Raw genomic sequence first — 25,448 nt, 5'->3', positions numbered from 1 at the left:
TGAACTCTTCATGACTCAAATCCAAAAGCTCTTGACTCATGTGTGTGTGGATCTTGTCTGACAGACCTAGATGATCTCTGAAAGAAATCAGAAAGATAGAACGCCACCCAGTGCAGCCACAGTGTCCACCCCGGGGCAGGTTGCTGTGGTTCTTTGTTCTCTCTTCATCGCTGGCTCCTGGAGACAGACCCCCTGGCTGTGCGTTTGAGACAGCGTGCATTGCATGCTAATTTCCATTTTGATGTGTCTGTTATAAAAGGGTTTCAGGTTCTTCCTATAACTACTTTGCTGGGGTCCAGTGTCTGCTGCTCTGGTTTTCTTCCCAAGTGCCTTGCTGTTTATGGTAGAGCTTCCAAACCCCAGCCCTGCCTGCTTGCCACGGGCTGCAGTGCTTTGCTGGCTCCAGACCTGTGAAATAAAGAAAGAAAAAAAGACTAAGTGGAGGGAGGGAAGTATCATCAAGACCTGAATTTGAACAGAGCTACCTGGGGTCAAGCAGAGCCTTCAACTCCCCATTGCTTCTATGTTGAGACTCTTATTTAGCATCTTAAAATGTATAAATGCTTGGGGACAGGTCTTGGGTGATTTAAGCAAGGTGACTTATTCTCCAGAGTCATAATTACAAAACTCAGTTTGAGAACAGATATTTGAAAGATTTTTTTTAAAAATCAGATGACATTTTCTTAGGATGGCTATTTAACGCATTTGTTGTTAGCTCTAGGAAACTAACCTCAGGGAAAAGACCCTTAAAATAGCCAAGATTTTGAAAGCTAGATAGAGAAGAAAGCGGACTTGATTGCTCTATGTGGGACTAAATAAAAAAAGGATGTTATCAGCAATTAACTACAAAGCTAGATTCTAAAGAAAAAGGGGAATCAGAGAGGACACGTTTTTGAAGAGATGAAGATACTACTGGGAGCTCCACAGGGCATGGGACTTCGCAGGGGCCAGAATCAATTCCTATTTTCTGGTTTCTAGGCAGCATTTGGCTCTTGGTGATTTTATGAAGACGTGGGGGTTACACTGCTGAGAGGATATTTAAAAATTGGAATAAGACAGAAAGAGCCTGGAGTTTCCATCCCTCCTGCTTCGCCCCCTCTTCCCTCATTGTGCATTGCAAATAAGTTATCACCACAAGCCAAAGACGGAACTGCAGCATCCCATGCAAGGCTTCATTAAAAATCAAACACGATCCAATTGCTGGCGGTAATCATGACAAGACTTATGATTAACTGCTAAGTCACTCAAAAGAGGGACGGCCTGAGAGAAATAAATGTGCCGGCTGATAATCTCGGGGAAGAAAACACCAAGCAAATAAACAAGCGGAGTCTTGTTAGAGATGTTGCAACAAAATCATGCTTGGGTTAGAAAGAAATCATTTTTCTAATAAAACCAGGGGAAGTCTGCTATTACAGAATTTTCATGAGGTCTCCTGGTGCATTTCCGCATCAACTCAGAGTCAGGCAAGCTGGCTGTGGTCCAACATCTGCCCGATCACCTCGTGGGCCAGATGTGCATCAGGGAGCACTGCAGAGGGCCTGGGGCCAGGCATTAGGGAAGAGGAAGGCAGCCCAGGCCCCCCTTAGAGGGGGCTGAGTGTCCTCCATGCGTCGTGGGAGTTGGGTGGGAGCTGAGGCACCCGCCTGCCATCACGCTCTCCCAGGCCAGTTTATATGACGCAGGAGTAAGAGTCTTAGGATTTCTCTCACGTTGCGGTGCCTACTCAGATTTTTCAGTCTGTCAGTGTGAAGACATGAGGTCTTAAAGCATAATTGCAAATTATGATGAAGAGATCCAGAAAAATGTGAAAATGTAGCAGCACATGCCACAAATTACAGGTGTGCTGGTTTCTTTCATTTCATTTTATTTTTTCCCAAATGTCAAAATGGTAACGGAAAATCACTACACTTAACAAACAGAAATGGCAAAAGACAAGTGTTTTTCAACGCATCCTTTCCTCCTCTCCCCTTCTTCTCTCGCCTTATAACCCAGAAATGAGGCACATCTCAGTGCTTACACCTTGGGGGTACGACCGTGTGCACTCCCTTTCCATTCTGGTGAGTGAACGTTCAAGTGTTCTGTCTCTTCCAATGAAATGGTGAGGACTTTTTTCAGGATGTCAGCCATGGTCCCTCATGGCAAAAGGACACTGTGGAAGATGCCCCAGCTGTCCAATAGGTGGCTTTGATGTTACAGAGGGTCGGGGGGGGGGATTAGGCCCCGCCTTTCTACTGCAATTCACTTACGCCATTGAGTGTGCAATGCCCGCAGGCTTACAAGTGGCAGAAATGAGAGATGAGCTGTTTGACTTGATCAGCGCTTGGGATGGAAGTGAGGACTCAGTGCTTTGATTCCCACCAGGAATCTGTTTCCTGTCATCTCCCACACCTGGCGTTCTGCTCGCCCGTCCTGCTTACAAGCGGGAGGCACGTGAAGGAAAAGCATCTATTTTTCAGTCACTTATGTTGAACTAGTAGCTTGGGAAACTGCCCTGTTTATTTGATTTTCCTTTAATAAGAAACGGAAGACGCATTCTGAAAGACTGCAGTCTACCACAGGAATGGCTTTTCCTCCTTAAATGATAGAAGATGAAGAGATGGGAGGGGGGAAAGGGACACAGAACAAAAGAAAATCAATGACAACAGTGACCACTGCAAAACAGACCATCCTCTGTTGGCTGAGCTTTGTTTAAGATCCACTGGATTTGACTTTGGGTGGTGGGCACATGGTGAAATACACAGATCTTGTAACGTAGAAACCCACACCTGAAACCTGTATGAACATGCTGACCAATGTCACCCCAATAAATTTAATAAAATAAGATCCAATAGCAAGGATTGTTGACGAGTGAAAAGATAGTTCTGTCTTCCTTTCTCTTATTTTTCTTAATTCAAAGTAGGCAAATTTTTTTTCTGATTTTTCTTCCTTCTCCTCCCCACCCCACCCAGTCTTCAATCTGTAGCATTTACATATCTGGATCATACCAAAGAATGCCAACCGTTATATATGCCAAACATTTCCGCCCGAATCCCGCCCAAGGTTCATCAAGAAGGTGCTGGAAAGGGCAACCCCAGGACACAACCTGACTGCTCTGTTGGTCCCTGCTTCATAACAATCTTGGCATTCCCTGCAAACACAGTGTTACGTTAGTTTTAGGTGCACACCCCAGAGATCAGACATGACGTAACTTACTAAGTGATCATCCCAGTAAGGCTTGCATCCATCTGACAGTTCTATGGGAGCTCCTTTGTAGGTAAGCAACGGCTTTTCTCTTGCTGCTTTTAAGATTGTGTCTTTGTCTTTGAACTGTTGCATTTTAATTATGATGTGACTTGGTGGGTTCCTCTTGTTTGGGGCTCTCTGCACTTCCTGGACTTGTGTCCCCTTCAGAAATCAGCAACAAATTATTCTTAACTTTAGAAGGGATATCGTTATGTGCCCAAACCACAAGACTTCTAGAAGCCCCACTAAAGTGAGGGTCCCTGAGTCGCTGAGCGTTTATTTCCAAGCCTTTGACGTACACAGTTGTCTCACCAGTAGGTCTAGGCTAGCTGCTCCTTCTTGCTTACTTGATTCACTCTCTTTCTTTGAGAACTGATGCTCGTAGCCTTTTCTCTGAGCGCAGCCTCAGTTGCATTCCATTTGTTCTATGACAAAGTGTTTTCATTGGCGTGGTGTTCAATCACTCTGCAGTTCTAATTTCTACTCTTCTGTTACTCACATTGCATGATTGGATTTTTTAAAAATTCTCAATAGAACTGTCTGTGTTTTGATGTTGTTATTAATTTCAAGTTTTATTGCGCTGCAATCTTTTGCAAAACCGTTATTGAATTTGGGGCCTCTAATATGTCTTTTTGTTTTCTTTGTGATTGTTCCCTGAGCACTGAAGAAGACATTATATCCTCCATATTCAGGGAGCAATGTGCAAGCGTTTGGCTGTCTGTGTCTGTTGTATGTCTTCCATGGCCTTCTTTCTTTCTGTCTGCTTGATATATTAATGCATTGATAAAAATGCATTAAAGTTTCCTACTATGTTTTCCTATTGATTTCTCCTTTTATCTCTTAGAATTTCTGCTTTCTGAATGTTGCTATTATGGCACTACATGCACAGACATTCAAGGCTATTATAAATGTATAGTGAATAGAAATATTTTAGAATGCTCTTTATTATTTAGGACTTTCTGGCCTGAATATCAATATTCAAAATGGAGAGTGCTCTGTTTTGGTTTATACTTGTTATATTTCTGTATACTCATGCTTTTTAGAGCAATTTTAGGTTTATAACAAAATGGATAGGAAAGTACAGAGCTCTCCCATATACTTCCTGCCCCCCACACTGATTGATCTAACAGGTAGTTTTGGTCTTAATTCTGTCATACTGTTTTTTGTTTTCTAATTTAAAAGAAAAGGCACAAGAATTTTCATTGTGGTCTGATTTCCTTGCTATGGAGCGTGTGTGTGTGTGTGTGTGTGTGTGTGTGTGTGTGTGTAGATAGAAAAGAGAGACAGAGAGTGCACACGAAAACAAGGTGACAGGTTTTATTGCACTCTTTTTCACTTAACACTATATTTTGCATATATTTGGGTATATTGAATACATTTCAGTTATTTTTGAAAGTATGATGTTATTTCCTTCCTGATATACCAATATATAAGTTGTGATAATCTATTTATTTGGGAGAAAAGGTGATTTCCAAATGTTTGGGAAAATCCAGTTCCATGTGGTTGCAAGACTGAAGTCCTGGATAACTAACTTGCCGGCCGTCAGCTCTCAGCTTTTAGAGACTGCTCATTTTTTGCCCGGGGCCTCTTTCTCCATCTTCAGAGCTAGCAAAGGCAGCTTGCGTTCTTTTCTTGCCTCTAAGCTCTCTCAGCACTCCTGGGGTGTTATCTCTGTGTCTCTTCTTCCGTCCCATCTCTCTGCTTCTTCTGCTGCTTTTCAAGGCCAACATTGGATAATATTTCCTTATTGTAGTTCTCAATTATTTGGACAGAAGAGAAATATTTTTGTAGTTTTATTGGTTGACTATATAATTTCTATTTTTGGTGAGTAGAAAATGTTTTTTTAATTTTCATTAGGGTTATAAAATTTTTATTTTACTTTTATATGATAAAATACATTTAATGAATATATAATTACATTCTTTCTCATTTAGTGCTCTTTGATATGTATGTTATTTTGCATAAAATTTGTAATTATACTTATTGTTTTAAATAAAATTTATATATATACATATATATAGAAACATATATGTATATATGTATATGTATATGTATGTGTATGTGTGTGTGTGTGTGTGTGTGTGTGTTATATAAATTTTAATTTAATGTTTCCTGGTTTTATTTTCATGTTTGTTGTAAGGTAAGCATCAAATACGATGGTTTCAAATAATGAATTTTTCCCAAAATCTTCCATAGACTCACTGATACCTGTTTGACATTAGTATTTTATCATACATTTTAATGTTCTCTTCCAGAGCTCTCTACCGTGGTCCATTGACCTGTTTATTTCTTTTTGCAATAGCATCATTATATGTGGAAGCTTTAGTAATATCTGCAATGTTCGATCCCAGGTCAGGGCAATCAGGGCAAGTATGGAAGGCAACAGATCAATGTTTCTCCTCTCTCTCTCTCTCTCTCTCTCTCTCTCTCTGAGGATTAAAAAAGAAGTCAAGGTGTTTGGTCAACACTTTTGTTTCAAAATTCATAAGGATGTTTTTCTTTGATTTTAATTCCAGAATTATTTTCTTGTAAAGAAATTCATTAGAACTTTAATGGAGGCTTCAGTTAATCTAAGTTAACTTAAGATAATCTTTTCTCCTTATAGTGTGTCTTTTACAAGTGGTCCTTTTTATCACGGTGAGCCTGGTGAGATTTTTCTCCGCGCTCTCTTCTTATATGGAGTTCCCACACAGGATGGTTATTCTGAGGAACTTTGTTCACACTGTTGTCATAGGCATTTCTTGTTTTTTTTTATAAGCCAGTCTGTGTATTTGGTTTTGGCCTGCCCCCTTTTAAAATTTTTAAATTTCAGCATCATTCTGATTTTTTAATACCCTATGTATGGATTTATATTCCTGTAGAAGGCATTATTACTTTGATTATTTTGACTCTTGCTTGCTAGTGATTGCATTTGATTTCATAGATTCTTGCTTTCTGATCATTATACCTTTCATCCATTTTTCTTTCTTGCTTGCTTATTGCAGGAATATTACTTTTCAGTATAGTAAAAAATTAATTTTTGCAACCTTATTAATTATATTGTGAAATCATCTGCCATCATTTACTTTGTTTACTTATTGTCAGAAAGCGAATAAGGTCGTGTTAATTTAATATACAACTATGTTTCTATCCTTGTCTTCTTACATTTTTAATAGTATTTGCTTTACTTTTTAATACTCTTGTTACTTAAACCGCAGCGCTTCATCAATATTCCATTTTCTTTGTACACTGCGCTTTTAATGAATATATAATTACATTCTCTCATTTAGTGCTCTTTGATATGTATGTTATTTTGCATAAAATTAGTAATTATACTTATTTTCATTTGATTTGAATGAAATATTTAAACACATTTCCATAAAAATAAAGTTGATGACTTTCAGACGAGTAACAAAATGTAAGTATTTCAGATGTAACTTTATTTAACTGTTTTAAATGCTTCCCACCTATTCTGATAGAGTAATAATTTTCTGATCTTGTGTTCCTGTTTTGATTAAACTTTTATTTTTAAGAAATATGCATGGTCAGTCATGTGTGTGTCCTTGAGGCTTTTGAGACTGTTGTACTCTTTCCTTGAAATATCAAAACCAGTTATGCTTCTATCGAATTTTTAGGTCATCAGACTCTTGTTTCTCTATAGAAACTATTCGCTCATCATATTTTGCAGAAAATGGAAAACCAAAAACAGCTAGATTTTTTTCTTTTGTAGGCAATTTGAGTGAGTGTAGAATTATTTTCATTAACTGTTATGGAAGGTTAAGAGGATTTTTTTTGGTCTCTCTTCATTAATTTGGTCTAAAGTTTAATGAGCTCTTTTAGTCTGCATATTCATGATTTTTTTAAGCCCCAGGAGAGATTCTTTAAATTATTTTATCTTTGATTATTGATTCTGTTCCAGTTTTTGTTCTTTCATAATCAGAAATATCTTTGTTAGCTTGAATTCTGTTCTCTGTTATTCATCATTTTGTGGATAAGTTGTTTTTTTCTTCTGGTCCATATAGTAAATAAGTTTTAGAAACCCACAATTAATTTTTTAAAATCTTTAGTACAGTGATATGCTCTTGTTCTTCAAGAATATTCTCTATAGAACCTATCTTTCTTTTTTTTCTTTAGTTCGTATATAATTCATTAAGGTGACATTTGCATAGATCTGTGCTGTGCCATACCGAAGCCAATTGTCACATGTGGCCATTCATATTTAAATTAAGTTAATTTAAAAGTTAAGTTTCTCATGTTGGTGGTTACATGAATCAGCCCATGTGTTAAAATTATACAAAATTTTGGGACAGCTAGATATCCACCTGTAAAAAGACGAAGTTGTACTCCTACCTCACACTGTATACAAACATTATGTATCATTTATACACACACATCATGTATACACACACCTACACACTCAAACACACACTCTGTGATTTGCATCTTAGAGGTGGTCATAGAGACCTTCAAATCTTTAAAGAAACAGCACCAATAGACAATGAGGCCTCAGAAGACTGAGTAGATCTTGCTAAACTAAGGCTGTGCTTGGTTACCCAAGGTGGATTTGCAGAGGGATAACTGACTACTGTTTATTTGACCTTTATTCGCATTGAAATGTCAATGTAGAAGCATAAGCAGACTATACTAATGTGTGGATTTTTGTCCAAGTGGTTGGCCTGGGGCCTGGGTGGCCATGTTTGAGATCAGTACCATAGACTGGCTTCATTCTACTGCTTAGAGTTGTTGATAGTATCCTTAATTAAGAGCTATGTGTGGCAAATCAAATGGGCTGGTCCTAGCTTATATTGTTCATATAATCCAGGGGCAAACAGACTGTCAGACTTATGGGAAAATTCCTCAGGAGCCGTGGAGTGTGAAAATAAGGGATGGATGTTGTTGGAAGACAGTTCTCCACGGGTTTCTTGCATTTTTGTGTGCCTAGCAATAGAGGTACTGACTTCCTTTGTTCCAGACAGTTTTAAGTATGCCTCTGCAAAAAGGCTGCATCTGTATCTTTTGGCTAATTACTAGTATAGCAAAATACCAAAAACTGGGTGGCTGAAAAATGACAGAAATTTAAATTATACATTATCTTTTCATGGCTAATTCTATCTGAATTTTATATGATTTCTCATAAAGTCCATAATAAATAACTCATGAGCTACACATTTGTATTAGACGATTCTCATGTTGGTTTGTATCCATCATCTCATTCAGAACCTCCTTTTACATGAGGTATCTCTGGAGTTTGGAACTCACCGATATTTAGAACATAAAATTGATCAAACTCAGGATGTTGTCCTTTGTATTGCTCTCCATGCACTAGGTTACCAACCATTATAATTCAATCTAAACAATGTCCCCAAATACATCAGATATTGAGTGTGACTTGGATTAAATTAGGTTTCCAGTATTCTGTCCGGGGCATAGTTATCTCTGTCTCTAGTTCCTATTAGAGAGGACGATGTGACAGACCATTTTTAAAGTTCACCTTGCACTCAAATGGATTCTCAGTTCAGGCTGCTATTACTAAGAAAAAGCATGATGGTTTCAATGCATTCTTAAGTGCTGCTTTCCCCAAGGTTTTTAGAACTTAACATTTATTTTTCATATTTGGGAACGGATGGTTAGTCCCTGAACTTTCTTTCCAGTTAAAAAGGAGGACATTTCTGAATGCTAAGACTGCAATATTGAGCAGTGCAACTCTGTTAAAACAAATGTAAAAATATCTGGCCACTCTCTTTATAGGAATGTAGGAAAGAAAGGAGACATAACCTTTAAATATATTACATTGTTTCTTAAATATTAAATGATAAAGATAAAATAAGTTATTAAAAAATACAGTGCAAACCATTTAAAACAAAATCTCATGATTTCAACACCGTTGGGGTCAAATTGGATGTAGGTAATTCCTTGGGCCAAACAACTAAAGATTGATAACCTTATCTTTGTGTAACTAACTTCTTTTTCTGAATTCTTGCTCTTGATATTAAATAATAATAAGAAGAACCTTGGGTGCAGTGGTTCTCAAACACCTGCTTGGTTAGAATGAATTAAGATTTTTTTTTTAAATGATGACTCCTATACTCCATGGAACTATGACTTAAAAGATTTTCTTTTAACTCTTGTTTTATTGTTGGAGTTGGTTTTCCACAAGTTCTGTTTTTTTTCTTGCTTTGAGTCCCTAGTGAGATCCAAACACTCTCAGTTAAGTAGCTGGACAAGGTGGTTACAAATCAATTTAAAGATTTCAAGTATGGATCATTATGATTTTGGAGAACATATGGTGTGGCCATTTATGATAGACTTGAACCCGAACGGGCCTCAACCTCATAATGAATCTGCATCCACCCACCATCTTTTTCCTGTGGGATTTCAAGGTTTACATCAGGGGAGTGCATTGAAGCCTGAGCATAGATGAGAAGAGCTGAGAGAGCTCCCGAAGGCAGAGGGGGCTCCACTCAAGTCCAAGGCAATGATCTGCTAAAGAAATGGTCAAAATAGGAGAACTGAGAACATTACTCCATGCAACTCGGCACCATCATCAACAGCAAGATAAAAGCTGCCAACCTCGGGGGCCAGTTAGGAGAGCTGAGAAGTCCCCCCTTGGTCTCCTGGCATTCACTGTCTCCACACCTGGCGCTGCAGTGGCCTGGGAAAGTCTGGGAATGACTGAGTGGAATCTCTGAGTCTTCAGGCCAGCTCAGTCATAACAGATGTTTCCCAAAGGCCGATGTCTGCGTAGCCGGAGAACAGGAGTCACCTCAAGGCAGAAAACAGTAGTAGAACTGGGGAGCAAAGAGACTTCCTCCCAAATTGGCAGAACTCTCCCGGGGTTAGAGAGGAGCAGCTCAGCTCTACAGAGATGGACACATTGTGTCTGATACTCAGCTCCCAAGCCCTGCTGCAGGGAAGGCATGCTCACACTCAGGACGCTTTGCAGATGGTGGTAAAGTGAATGCAGGAAAAGCTGCAATGAAACTTAGACCCACATAGGCCTCAGACTAGATACACGTAGCCTCGTGCATGAACCGTCTAACAGGAGAATGGGTAAATATTGAGTGGTAAATAGCATTTTGTTTTCTGTTTTTCTTCTGAAAACCACATCTAATGTGCAATCAAAAATTACAGCGAGTGGGAAAATGTGGGGAAATGTAAGCATCTTTTTTTTTTTTCTCCTTATTTAGAATCGAGTATGTTATTATGTGAAATGTAAATGAGATCTTTTATGTGCATTTAATATTTCTGAATCAATGAGTTCTTAGCAAGGAAGATTTTTAAAGAGTTGAGAAAATCAGTTTAGCATCATAAGAAGGCTGGGCAAAAGATATTGATTTAAAATTAAGGAAGAAATAAAAGACAATTTTGGATGATTCAGAGGAAATTCAGCCATGTGCTGCAGGTGGAACCTAATTTGGCTCACATAATCAAGGTAGTTGTCTCTGTTTTCCATGTAACATGATTTAGTGTATTTTTCCATGTAACAAAATTTAGTGTAATTTTCCCTATTATGCCATTCGAGAACTGCTTCATCAGTGGGTTTTCCCCCTTGAAACATACAAGCAAATTGATCCAAATCATCTCTAAAATGTATTCAAATCTGGTCATTTCAGCAAATAAGTAAATATCAGAAAATTATATATCAACAGAGAGGATAATTCAGTTGGCTTAAAGTTGACATCTGATTAATCTTCATACATTCCAAATCATTGCATTTTATGAAACAGGTTTGATTACGTCCGCCTCTATTCACATGCTCCTGAAGCCATTGAGGATTCGCTAAGCCATAAAGAAACAAAGGAATCTGAAACATAGCACAGGTTAGTGCTTTCAGAATTACAGTCCATAGGTTACTGGCTTTGGGAAAGACTTGGTTAAGAGAAATGAAAATGGCTCATTGTCAAGTAACTTTGGAAGATGCATTCATACACTGTATTTATTCCTAGGAATAGGTAACTGTTTAACTTTAATTCATTATGTCCCAAACGTCTTGTACCTTGAGAAGCTTTTACTCAAATAACGGCATTAACTAAAGTTTCATGGAAACGTATTTTAAAATCATTAGCAGAGAGTGATTCCTGGAACATAAAACGTGTTTTGGGAGACAGAGTGATACGGAGGACAGAAGTACAGATTTTGTTGCCAACAGACTAGCCCTGAACCCAGGCTTCACCCCATGCCGCCTGCAGCAAAGGATTTACAGGTTTAAAGGCCCACAGTTTCACGTTGGTTAGAGGGAGAGGAAGGAAAGGCATGCCATTATTTTTAAAAATATATATTTTATTGATTTTTTACAGAGAGGAAGGGAGAGGGATAGAGAGTTAGAAACATCGATGAGAGAGAAACATCGATCATCTGCCTCCTGCACACTCCCTATTGCGGATGTGCCTGCAACCAAGGTACATGCCCTTGACTGGAGTTGAATCTGGGACCCTTGAGTCCGCAGACCGAAGCTCTATCTACTGAGCCAAACCCGTTAGGGCTGTGGTCGGCAAACTGCGGCTCGCGAGCCACATGCGGCTCTTTGGCCCCTTGAGTGTGGCTCTTCCACAAAATACCATGGCCTGGGCGAGTCTATTTTGAAGAAGTGGCGTTAGAAGAAGTTTAAAAAATTTGGCTCTCAAAAGAAATTTCAGTCATTGTACTGTTGATATTTGGCTCTGTTGACTAATCAGTTTGCAGACCACTGGGTTAGGACAAGGCATGCCATTATTATGGAAATGAGTTGTGACACATCTTTGTTTTATGCCACTGGAAATTGTTACCTTGTCGTCAAGTGACCATTTCTATAGACTTTGATCTCAGCATGTTAAGATAAAGGCTCAGTTTGAGCAAGAAATCAGGGGACTATTTATTTTATAGTATTTCCAGTCCAACTGGAAATAGTCAAATTCAAACCTCTCAAATAGCACATTTAATATTATCACGGAAACTTTTAATTTTGATAGATCAGAACATTAGCAAATTGATTATTGAGGTTCTTAAATGTCACATTGGTGGTTAAACAATAATAACTGCAATGTTAATTTTATGAAAAGAGCACATTTTAAGAAGAGTGTTTCTTATAAGGTCTTCACTGTATCCCAGAAAGTGATGTCACCAAACTCAGTCCTTTTCTCTGTAAAACACAAGCTGTTCATTTTACCATGTAATTTAATTTCCATTCTGAATAAATGAAATTCTTAACCAGGAAATATTGCAATCATTAATCTAGCATAATTAAAAAATGATTTCCTTTAAAAGCTACAGTGTGGAATTAATTTTTAAAAGAGAATAACAGATATACCAAATCATAGTGGGTTTAATATGGATGGAAAATTGATAGTAAGATGTTAGAGGTGCATTTATTTGCAATCCCCAAAGCATATTACTGGTCATTTGTATCAGGGAGAAAAATTTAGCTTTACTCAGTCATTGAAAGTAGTGAAGAAATGGACAGACTGGGCTATCTCTTTATGTCTTACTCGTTTGAGCATCTCTAAATAAACAGGAGTCAGAGGTGCTGTTATTAAATTTAGAATCTGACATTCTTGCCAACAAAGGAAGGAACATACTTTGTGTTAACAGGAAGTAAATAAGAGTCTCACATAACAAATAACTGGTGAAGAGAGGCCAATGTGAAGAGGAAATTTGGGCTGTATCTCCTCAGAATGTGACAAGGCTCACTGAATTCATATTTTGTAGTTACGTTTGATTTGTTCATCGAGATTGTTTTATTAATTGGGGCACCTAATTAAGTTACACTTCAGTGGTGTTTGTTTGGATATTGCTGATGTGTTTATCTAGCCCTATGCTGGACAGAAAGACCACTTTATTTAAGTTAAGACTGTTTGCTAAATTTCCTTAAAGAAAACCTGGCATGATGTCAGTTACTTTTCTTTTTTTGTTTTTATACTTTTTTTATTGATTTGAGAGAGAAAAAGAAAGAGAGAGAGAGTACCAATTTGTTGTTCCACTTATTCATGCATTAACTCGTTGATTCTTATATGTGCCCTGACCTGGGATCGAACCCACAACCTTGGCGTATTGGTCTAACACTCCCACCAACTAAGCCATCCCACCAGGGCTTGTCTTTGTATTTAATTCAATAGGCATCATCAAAATCTTTCTGTGATGAGAAGAAAGGCATAGAAACACTACAGCCACCTGGAAGAAACAATCTCATTCTGTAGACTTGAGAAAAACCTAAGACACAACCATAAAGCACCTTGTGTCAATACTTAATGAAGTGCCAAAACAAAGTCTACAGGAGTAATAGCCATCAAACTTCTGAAAGGTGGGGATCAATGAAGGATGGAGCAATCACAGAAAGCTTAATGAAGGAGGTGAGACTGGGTGTTGAGTTATGGTTGGCGCTTGGCTAAAGGAAAGAGCAAGGGGTTTTAGGAAAGACAAAGCTTTGAGATCAAGACTGTGTGGAAGCACACGTGGAGGGGCTGTGCCTGGCTGGCGCAGACAGTGTGTACCACAAGGAGATACTCGGAGAGATACGAAGAAGCCAGATTTGGGGAGGGAGGAGGTGGCTCAGCAATGAGATGGAGAGTTGGGCAAAGGAGAAACAGTGATAAGGAAAATAACGTGGTTTTGGTTAACTCCACGGTCACTTCCGCTACTCACTCTTCTACAATTAGTTCTCGATCAGAATTTTCTAGAAGACATTGGGAAATTGGGGGGTTACGGAGGTGAGCAAGCCTGATCTGACTCTGAACTGACAATACATAGAGTCATTCACACTTCACCATTTTCTGTGTGAGGGATGATAAGGAAAAAGCGAGCAGCACTGCTTTATATTAGCAATGATATTGAATCAACATCCCGATGTTTTATTCATTCAAGAAATGTTCCCTTTAGAAACATTTGAGGTGAGGGATCCTCGTGAACATGTGATTCCTGATGAGCAAGAAGGCCTTAAATTATTCCCCTTACCGTCACTAACATTTAGACAGGTCTCTCCCTGGCTCTAGACCCCTGACCTCCCTATCCTTAGAGCATTTACTTTAGAAGACTTATCAGTATAAATCCTCCCTCTGCCCCTTAAAATATAAATCTTTCTACCACCTCTTGCCGGTTTTACAGCCCAGGAATGTCTTTCTCAAGGACCAGGGTTCCAGCTATTTGAAATGTAATCATCAAGAGACACAACACCCCTAATGCTGCAGGGGCTCTGGCTTCACGTCACTAAAGCACCTCCTGTCATGGAGATGGGGCCAGCTTTGCTTTTCCTTTGGATAAATTCAGTTAGAAAACAGAGACAGGCTCTTCCTCTCACCCAGCTCCTACAGACCCTGCAGGCTGTTTCAGTGGAGAGGAGTTCAGACTGAGGCCCTCTGCAGTCGCCTTAAAGGCAGTCTCCCTCGCCCGCTTAACAGAGTCCAACGCAAGTTTTGCTCTGACACTGCAGTTCCCATTCTGCCTTGCGGTATAAACCCTGACTCATCAGTTTCTGTTGGTCAGGAACCACAGGTGAGAGACCTCATGCAATCTACTATGTATCCGGATTATTGCTATGACTATTTTAGAGAAAAAATGTTTTACTTGCTGTTTTCTTTATTTCTACTTTTTCATATAACCATAATTTGTCTTAAAATACACTTTTAGGAGATTGCACAGTACACACAAAATAGTTCATAGCAACCATCATTGGATGTATATTCTTAGATGTCCATTTGCTGATAATCTTATCATCAGTACTGCAGTTTATCGATTGCTTTCCTCTAAATTCTATACAAATAATGGTTGTAAAAAATTTCCCCCTTGGCCCTCACAGGAAACATTTATTACACAGACTATACCCCATCATAATTCAGCCAGAACATAAAAGATGAAAATATATGGTTTGACTCCTTGCCCTTTGAATGTACTGTTCTCTGTTTTCTAAAGGAATCCGTTTTCTATATTTTTTGCTTTATTTTTAGGGGTGACATCTAAATATTCATTCACACTATTCACTTTCCAGCCTGTTTGCTCCTTTTCTGTAAGACAGAGATTTTATACCCATAGTGAGAGAAAACATTTTAATTTGTAGATGCATGTTACATCCCATAATGAGTCAATTACTGGCAAGCATATGTTTTCTTTATCTGTTACTATATCACTTTAACAAACATACTGTATTAATTTATGAAGAAATGCACAAATCACCAAAACACCCTACAATGACGTTATGATAGGCTTCCGAGATGCTGTTTATTCATTTTATTGCTTTATTCATATGAAGCAGCAGTGAGATTTGCAAGCCAGCTGCAGTGATAACAGGTGTGCATGCCCCCTGGATATCCGGGGGATCTATTCCCGCTAAGTGGGAGTCTAATCACCCCAGCTCCATGCAAGACTAAATTTAAATCAGATGTTAATTGCCTCCAGAGTTGAGCTGATCTTTGCATTCAATTATCTCAGGGAAAGCCAAGTGGAAAAAGAATACTTTGACTCAGGAAATTTTATATGAAATTCACATCTGCTATAAGAAAAATAGGTACACAAACTATGTCCATTTTAAAAAAGAAAAAACTCTTACTTGTTTTCAAATCTAATAGTGACCCCACTATCTTTTCTGTCTTGTCTTCATCCAATGATTTCTATAAAGAGATTATCTCTAGAAAACTGTAGTGTACATAACTGTATTTGACATTACAAGCTTCTTTAAATAAGAAACTGGTTTTTTTTATCTGTCTAGAGGGCATTGCCTAACAGAGCCTGCTGTCTACAGTAGATGTCCACACACCTCTGCCAGTTGACCTCTGACATGACAGTAGGCCTGCATTCGAGCAAGTTATTTATTTCCTCCCCCCTTCTTTCTTCAGTTAACTTCTATTCTGACTTTCCCAGCTCCTCTTCCTCCTTCCTCCCCTTTAGGGTATAAATTTGGTGATGGACAAGTTCTTGGGACTGCTCTGCCCTATCTTTCATCCTTCAGCTTCCGGGCCAGCTTATCTAATGTCACCTCTGTGCACGTGACTTCCAACTCTGTCTTTGGTCGTGACCACTCCCAGGTCTTAGTATCAACTACAGGTTGGCTGACTGATAGTCTTCCTGGCCATCTAACTCCATCCACACCTCCCTTCCCGACTAGGTGTCTGCTTCCTTTCTTTTCCTATGTATCTTGTCTTTCACTATTACCTTAATGGGTATTTGAGTTCAACCTTTCAGAGTGAGTTTGAGCTTTTCACTCATTTCCTGTCATCCTTACCCCCAAAGTGTTCAACCTTTATTTAATCTATTTCAGCTTCCTAATTTATTTTTCTAATCCTCTTGACTTTGTACAGTTGTTACTCTGTGAGGAATTATTATTATACTAGAGGCCTGTTGCATGAAGATTCTTGCAAGAATAGGCCTTCCTTCTCCTGGCTGCCGGCACCGCCTTCACTCCAGCCAGAGCCGCCTTTCCGTCTTTCGCCTTGTTGCATCAATTTGCATATTCCTTCCTTATTGGCTGTGGGCACCGCCATCTTTGTCGCAGAGTTACAGTCAATTTGCGTATTCTGTCTTTATTATATAGGATGCTGAACTTAATTCTCAAGCATTTTAGTGGGCATCTTAGTGCTGGTAAGCAAAAATCAGTGACATGTCTATACTACTCTAATCATATTAGTTTTGATTTTCCTGTGTTTGCTCTCTTGTTTTATGGACAATAACAATGTCAAAAAGGCTCTTTAATTGTCCTGTCTAATTTACACTTCTTATTAAAAATGAAGGGATAAAATTTGCTTTTTTAAGTGCAGAGCTATTGGAATTCATTATTTACAAAGGACACTGCATACAAAGTGTTAAATTTCTGGGCAAAACAAAACAAAATCTATGCTATTACAAATGTCTGTTCTATTGCTAAGCCAAATTAAAAGCCAAGAGTTGCAAATATAACAAAAAAGTAAGAAAGATCAATCAACCTACTTGTGGAGATAAAATCGATTGATGGAGAGCAGCAATGGTACTAAACGTTCTGTACCACAGCGAGCCCTCATTTACACACAGCCCACCGTCCTTGTGAAAGAGGAAAATACCGTTAGTTGAAAACCCATCCAATTACCAGAAACCTATCTTGTATGCTTGGTTTCTATCATGAAATGCATGTCTATAAACCTATCGTTTTATTTTATTTTTATTATAACGTTTTAAATTCAGACAGGCACTGAGTAAATGAAGCTCAGATATAATTGAAGACTAGAAATACCATGTTTTCCCTTTAAACTCACATAACATAAAACAGGCAAACCAATTTAAACTAGATATAGAAAATAAAAAGTTGCTTTCTCCCTAGTTTAATCCCAGTGAATTTTATATCAGAACAGTAAATCCCTAAAAACGCAGGCTTCCAATGGAACCTTGTTAAATACTTAATCATAGGCTCTAGGCCCGTAACCATAAGCCATCCTCCTTATTCGTATTTATTTCAACAGTAACTTTTATTCTTTTGATGGAAGAGATCAAACGATGAAGAACAATCACTCATGTGAGCATATGTGTGCTTGCCAATACCCTCGTGGCGCTATTGCTGCACGTAGACTTGGTGTACAAGAGTGAAATGCTAATAATGACCACTCTGCAACAGAAAGACAAGGCAGCCCCTCCCCTCTGCGTCTGCTACTTGTGTGAGATTAGGATAAATGCATAATACCTTTTGGGATGCATTTGATTTATATTAAACAATAAAAATGCTATTTGAGCAATCAAAAGGCATCAATTTAATGCTCAGGTATATATAGCACCAACATAGGAATAATGCACACATTCAAGTTAATTTTTACTCATTCTTCAGAGCTTGGTTTAAATGTCACTTCCCTAAGAAAGCCTTCATTGATGTCCTACCCCCTCCCCTCAAAAGGTCTATTTTTCTGATCTATGTTCCTCAGAGACTTGTATTTTTCTTTCACGGCCTGCCTCTCGATAATGAACGCTGTCTGATGAGAGTCCACTCCCCAGCATGGCAGGAACCATGCCTGCCTGTGTAATCTGCAGCCCCGTGGCCACACTGCCTTCACACATTGCACACGCAGTAAATAGAGGGTCTAGGATTGCATCAACAAGTATGAACTTGATAATTCCAGTGAATTATCAATAATTAAATAGCTGAAAAGCCAAACTAAGATAAATAAAAGGCAGCCTTTAAACCCCACATTGCTGTGGACAGGAAGAGGCTGAGAAAACTCCCGAGATGCAAACATAGGGCGTTTGTTGTGGAAAGGAAAGATGCTCTGGCAACTAAACGTCAGTGGACAGACTAGCAGTGGAGAGCAGGTCGTAGGACTGGATCCCAATCAAGGGCCTGGTGGGCAGAACTCGCTCCAATCTTAGAATTATTAATGAGTGACAGCTGTGTGCCTCCCACATCCCTCTTTTTAAATAGAAATGTCAGTTATGCCATCCTAGGCCTGACGACTATTGCATGCTAGATGATTGTGGGATAGATAACTGATCTCTTTAGACCAGTGGTTCTCAACCTTCCTAATGCCGCGACCCTTTAGTACAGTTCCTCATGTTGTGGTGACCCCCAACCATAACATTATTTCCATTGCTACTTCATAACCGTAATTTTGCTACTGTTAATGAATTTTAATGTAAATATCTGTGTTTTCCAATGGTCTTAGGCGACCCTGCTAGCGGTTCACAGATATTTACATTACGATTCATTAACAGTAGCCACGGAAATAATTTTATGGTTGGGGGTCACCACAACATGAGGAACTGTATTAAAGGGTCGCGGCATTAGGAAGGTTGAGAACCACTGCTTTGGACCATAGTCTTCAGATCCAGAGGCATCAGACCAGGGACCACATCCAAGGCTCCCCATGCTCACCTGGACCTAACTTAGGGAACATGGGTCTGAACCTTGAGCCTGGCTCTCTGATGGGCTGACATTTGTACAGCGGTCTCTGTCGGGGAGAGTGTATGTTGCCTAGTGGAAGAAAATAAATAGTTTATGGCCAAAAGTCAGTCTTTGGAAAGGTTAAAACTTAACTGTAAATTTTTTAGAACTCTTCCCATGGAGAGGGGAGGGCGTAGGCTTCATCCTCTCGAGGTTGTGACTCCTTAAGCAATAGAATATGATGAAAATTGCACTGTGTCATGGCAGAGGCTAAGTCATAAAAGGCCTTTCAGCGCTGCCGTGCTTGCTGTGACCTTGGCTAGGTCAACATTTAAGATGCCCAGCCGCTCTGAAGCTGCCATGATGAAGGGAAACCCCGGTACACGGAGAAGCCAGCTCAAGACGTGCCTGTCAGTCATCTCAGCTGAGCCCGACTTGACATCGTCCAGCTTCATAATCAAGAAGATGAGGGACTCACAAAGTTCATTCCATCAACCGCTAGGGACACTGAGATCCTTTCCACGTGAGGTCAAAGGTCGTTTCCGAATAACACTCACACCCCGCTTGCCTTTTGTGCTGTGTTGGTGTTCAAAGTGGTTCTATAAATTCTTCACCATCACACACTTGCAGAAAAAAAAAACAGTCATTTTCACGGAAGGCTATCCTTGATGATGCAGAAAAATAAATTAATTTCATCAAATCAAAATCTTTTAGTACTCACCTTTTTAATATTCTGTGTGACAACATACGCATAAATATGCATGAAGCTCTTTGCTGCACACCAAGTGTGGTGCTTATCTCAGGGAAAAGCTGCTGGGGGCTGAGCTGGTGCTTCTTTCATTGAACACCATTTTTACCTGAAAGAATGGCTCAAAAACAGGCTATTCCTCACTAAATATGTGGAAAATATTTCCCTAAAAAAGAAGGAAGTATTTCAAAGAAACCCAGGACTAAGGACTGGCGGTGATACATCTTTGGAGGGGTGACAGTTCTAATGAGTGTCACTTTTTGATTTATAATGGAATATATCAACATTTGTAAGATCTGCTTAGCTCGATGAAATCATACTTTCCTAATGACCTGTGCACATTATACAGATCACTCATGGGTAAAAGTTCCATCCGAAGTGAAAGGCGTACCAATGGGTTTTAATGGAACAGTGTATCAGAGCGTATAACATGGACTGTACTCAGAGCCCACTTAGAGATGGAATTATATTCCGTGTTTGTATTTTTGAAAGCCTATTACCTATCCCAGGGACAACAAATTTGTGTGGAATGAATAAAGGAACTGCTTTTCATGCCATAGACTTTTCCACAAGGATTTGGAAATAATTGAAATAATTTAGCCATCTGTAGTGAGAATGCTGTACTAAACAATGGCTGGAAGTTAAGTTGTTAGAAATTTTCTTTTAAAAAGTCAATAACAAGAAAGGCACAGGTCATTCACAGTCAGAGTAAAGGTTGTTAACAAGAAAGTAGCACAGTCTGCCCGCTTCCGTCTGAGAGCTGTACTGTTGACTCTTCCGTACCTGCTCAGTCTGCATTCCAGATCAGAGGAATGTTTTCCTGCTTTCAAAGCTGTAAAGCTACCTAGTAACCGTTAGCAACTTAACTCGGAGCGCAAGTATACTTTTCAGTGCAACATTCATGCTTCAGATATTTATACAGTATTTCAGTTTAGCAGAGAACAATTATTCTTTGAAAATCGTCAACTGAAAACCGATCAGCTCCCTTAGGAAACTCGGTTTCAGTTTGGGAGTGGAAAGCCAGTAAGTGGAGTAGGGGGATAGGGCAGGTTTTGACCAGAGATGTGGCGTGATCTGGCTCAGGTTTTCAAATGACCATTCTGGCCGCCGCTTTGAGAATAGCCTGTAAAGGAAGTGCACTGAAGGTCTTCCATGGGCACCTCCATGTATGTTCTCCATCCTCCTCCGCCCTCCTGTGTCCGGGAGGTCACCCTCTACCGGCCTCTGAGGGCAGTCTGGTTCTGGTCTTTGCTTCTAGGGGAACCCAGGCCGAGACCCTGGCAGGAGGCACTCTCAGGAGGCCCAGAGTTGCAGGGCGTGAGGGCAAGCACCTACCTATTCCTCTGGCTTCTCTGCCACGTCACCGGATTTACTCCGTCCTGCTTCTTACAGGCAAATGCAAAGAAGAAAATAAGAGGCTTGCTTCTCCCTGTTGAAAATAAGAGGTTTTCCCTCTCCTCCCTTTTCTTTGGGTATTTACTTTAGGAATGTGGAAGTATCAGATAGCGGGGGGGAAGGAACTGACTAGTAAGTGCTCAGTAGCATTTTTATAATGGTCTTGTGGGAAGAGGGATGGAGCTGCTTGTTACTAATGACCGAATTAAAGAAGGTGTGTTGTGTAAGTCCAGAGACAGGTGACATACTACCAAACATGCCACCTAGTGGGTCTGTGACCCTGAGCAAGGACTGTCTCCTCATATGCAACTGGAAGATGATAGCAGCTACCTCAGTGGGTCCTTGTGAAGATTAATTGAGATAATTTTAAATTGTTTATTACAGTACCTGTCACACTGTAAATATGCAATAAATATTCATTAATCACATTGACTTACAAGCATTCATCTCATAAAGCTGTTTATTGCAGCCAATTTGAGTTAAATCACATCTCTAGATATGATTTACATATTAAATATTTTAATGTTTAAGATGTTAAAGTCCTCAACCACTTTTTGATAGTTCCAATTTAATATTAAGTAAGTTTAATAGATATTTACCATATACATATGATGATATTTTGAAACATGTCTACATGTTTCTGATAATATGTATCAAAAAAGAAAACACTTAGCTGAAGGAAGGGTGACAATTCTGACCATGCTTATATGAGAGGTTTATTTTAAAAGTAATTCTGCTCCCATACTTATTATGAAGAGATTATATTACCATCTTAAAGGAGAATAAAAGGCATTGGTGCCTATTAGATGTAGAGTGAATAATAGTCTTTGGTTTCATAATGCATAAACCCTCAATTTTGTGGACCTCGATTTAACAGACTTTGGATTTAAGGGACAAAATTTCCGGTTGCTATATCATATGTGAAGATTAATACCCTGTTAATTTTAAAACGATTTTTAACCAAGATTTGCTTATAATTAAATTAACATGTTATTTTTGTTAATAATTCACTATTATGAATAATGCCGCAATGAACATGGAATAGAGATAGTACTTCAAGATCCAGATTTCAATTCCTTTGGACATGTAAGCAGAAGTGGGATTGCTAGATGATACAGTAGTTCTATTTTTAATAATTTCAATGGCATATGTACTGCTTTCCATAGTGGCTGCACCAATTTATGTTCCCACCAACAGTGCACCAGGATTCCCTTTTCTCCACATCTTCATCAACACTGGTTATCTCTGTTTTTTTAAATAATAATGGCCATCCTAGATGGTGTGAGATGAGTTCTCAATGTGGTTTTGATTTGCATTTCCCTAATGATTAATGATGTTGAGCATCATTTCATAGACCTGTTGGCCATTTGTCTTCTTGGGGAAAATATCCATTCAGTTCCTTTGCCCATTTTTTTTAATTGTGCCATATATATATATATATATATATATATATATATATATTGCTAATTAATTGAAGGAGATCCCTTTATAGTTTGGATATTAACTCTTTCTTAGCTCTAAGGTTTGCAAGTACTTTCCCCTATTTCATAGTTGGACTTACTTTGTCGACTGTTTCCTTTGCCTTGCAGAACCTTTTTAGTTTGATATTATCATGCTTGTCTACTTTTACCTTCGTTGTCTGTGCTTTTCATGTCATATCCAAAAACTCATTGCCGAGACCGATGTCAAGAAGCTTTTCCCCTGTGTTTTCTTTTAGACTTTTTATGGTTTCAGGTCACTCTTCTGCACACGCAATCCCATGACTCCACTTTTCACTCAGAGTGAAAAGCAAGGCTCCTACAAGGCTCCCAGGGTAGGTTATGATATGGCTTCCCATTTTCCCTCCGACTTCTCCACCTACAACTTCCAATGGCTCACTCTGGGCCAACCTCACCTGCCTCAGCATCACCTACTGAGTGACACCTACATTGCCCACTTTGTTTTAAGTCCCTTCTATCCCCACCTTCAGACCTCCTTTATTATTTTTCATATAGTTGTCTTTTTCTAATGTACAATTTCATGGATGATGGTTGTTCTGTTCCTACTAGAATATCACCTTGCTGGGGGCAGAAACTTCCTGTCTTCTCTGCTCACCGGTGCTTCCTAGCTCAAAGAACATTGCTTGGCATCGAGGAGGTGTTCCATGAGGATGTGTTGATTCAATGAATCAGGGGTTTGAAGATTGAGTGTTTCTGTGGTAAAATGTTCTCTTAATAATTTGTAAAGTAGCTGTGGCCCTTAACACAAGTGAGATGAGAACAGTCCCCTTTGGGCAGGCCTAAGACTCTGAGTAACAATTTGTGAATGTGCAATTCAATGGCAGTTTCAACTACAAGCATAACAAATAGTTACCATGGCATCCATCTCTCCTCTGCATCACAAATAGCTCTCGAGACATTCCTAGCAGGGCTTATCTTCCTGAGCACACACCGCCACATCTTCCCGCGGTTTGGACATCATACTTGCCTTCTTGAAACCATCTTTCAAGAGCAGGTGCAACAGTTCCTGTAAGAACCTGGCTAATGATCAAAGAAGAATGCCTGGCTTGCAGCCTGTCAAAATGGTCACCATACATTCTAAGGCCACGTCCTTTACGTTCACGGACCTCCTTTCCAAAGACAGTGACAGCAGTGCTTTCGGTTTTCCAGGTTCTGTGAAAGATGAGGCTCTTCATTGACATGTCCTTGTGCTCATATGTCTGTGCTCCAGACCCATCATTCTGTTCCCCTCTCTGTTATCCGAGACTTTAACTTTTGGCATGATAATTATTTTAAGTAGCACAGAAAATAATTGTTATTTAAAATCTCTACCTATTTGCGCATGAGTCTGCTGATGAGATTGAAGGAGAAACCACACTGGAGTGTTGCTCAAGTACCGAGGTCTGCATAGCAAGGAAGTGCGTCTCAGTGGGTTAGCGAATGGACTAGGAAGCCGGGCTTCTTACGTCCACATCCCAGTGCCACCATTTAGCAGAAGTGTGTCATTCTATACAGTTGATTTAACCTCCCTGTGCCTCATTTTCTCATTATGGAAATATTAGTAATTATAGTAACCAACTTCATAAAAGTGTTGTTGAAATGAATTAATTAGTGTAAAGAGATCTGTATAGTGTGTAGTACATGGACAGTACTTAATACGTGTGAGCTATGAAATTATTATATTACTTTGTTGTTGTAGTAGTGTCAAAATATCCCTAAAATCAGTTTTTGTAATTAATATCTGTGACAGCTGTCAGAGGGGAGGGGCTGGGTGAAATAGGTGAAGGAAGTAAGCAACGAAACAGAAAAACTCAGAGACACAGACAGCAGTATAGTGATTGCCAGCGGGAAGGGGTGGGACAGGTAGAAGAGGGTGAAGGGTGGCATAAATGATGGTGATGGAGATCTGGCTTTGGGTGATGAACACAAAATATAATATACAGATGATGTATGGCAGTATTGAATTGTGCACCTGAACTCTATATAACTTTTATTAACCAATGCGATCCCAATAAATTCAATGAAAAATTAAAAATATTACTAAATATTGACAGCTTATAGTACTAACATTGCAGTAAAACACAAGAGCCCACGTGAGCTGGGGAAAGCTTGTTGTTTGCAGTCTCTTCAGTTTCTTGCCTGCTTTTTCAAATTTAATTCCCTCGCTGCAATAAATCTTTATCCTGTGTATGTGGCGATTATTAAATACAACAACTGATTGCTGATGTGTGTTCTAATGAGCCGTAAGGAAAGATCTCTCCTGTCTCTTTACACCACTGGCTGTTCGCACTGCCTAATGCACACCCAGAAACAAATCAGTGTCAGCTTTTATTAACATGCAGCGGCGCTCAGATTATACTTATCACGACCCGAAAACATATTTGTCGGTGAAAGTGAAGATTGGGAAATGATGAATTTCTGAGAATTGTATTTCAGCCAGCGAAACGTTGGAGATGGTATAGCCAGGTGGAAGCACACGGGGCCAGGCTGCAGACTGGAGTCTGAATACCAGACCCTTCCCAGTACTGCTTATGCGAACCCCCGATCCAATGGTTAACCGCCCTGAACCTCAGGTTCTCTAGCTATAAAATATAACTATTTTCTCACTAAACCCAGACCATCCAAGGCAATCAGAAACTCCATTTTCAGACCAGTAAGAAGCAGCATCATTTGCTGGGCATGGAAATTAGGGTGTTGCTTTGCCAGATGCTTGGGGTGGGTAAAGTGGGCGTGGAGGAAGGGATGCATGGCTCCATTTCATAGAGAAGTGGGCCTGGGCCTCCCAGTTGTCTGCGTGTGTACTGGTGGCTCCTGCTGATGTCCATGG

This window comes from Eptesicus fuscus, chromosome 14 (assembly GCF_027574615.1).
Source record: "Eptesicus fuscus isolate TK198812 chromosome 14, DD_ASM_mEF_20220401, whole genome shotgun sequence".
Classification (NCBI taxonomy): Eukaryota; Metazoa; Chordata; class Mammalia; order Chiroptera; family Vespertilionidae; genus Eptesicus; species Eptesicus fuscus.
The sequence above is the reverse complement of the archived record's forward strand: the minus strand, read 5'-3'. Positions refer to the sequence as shown.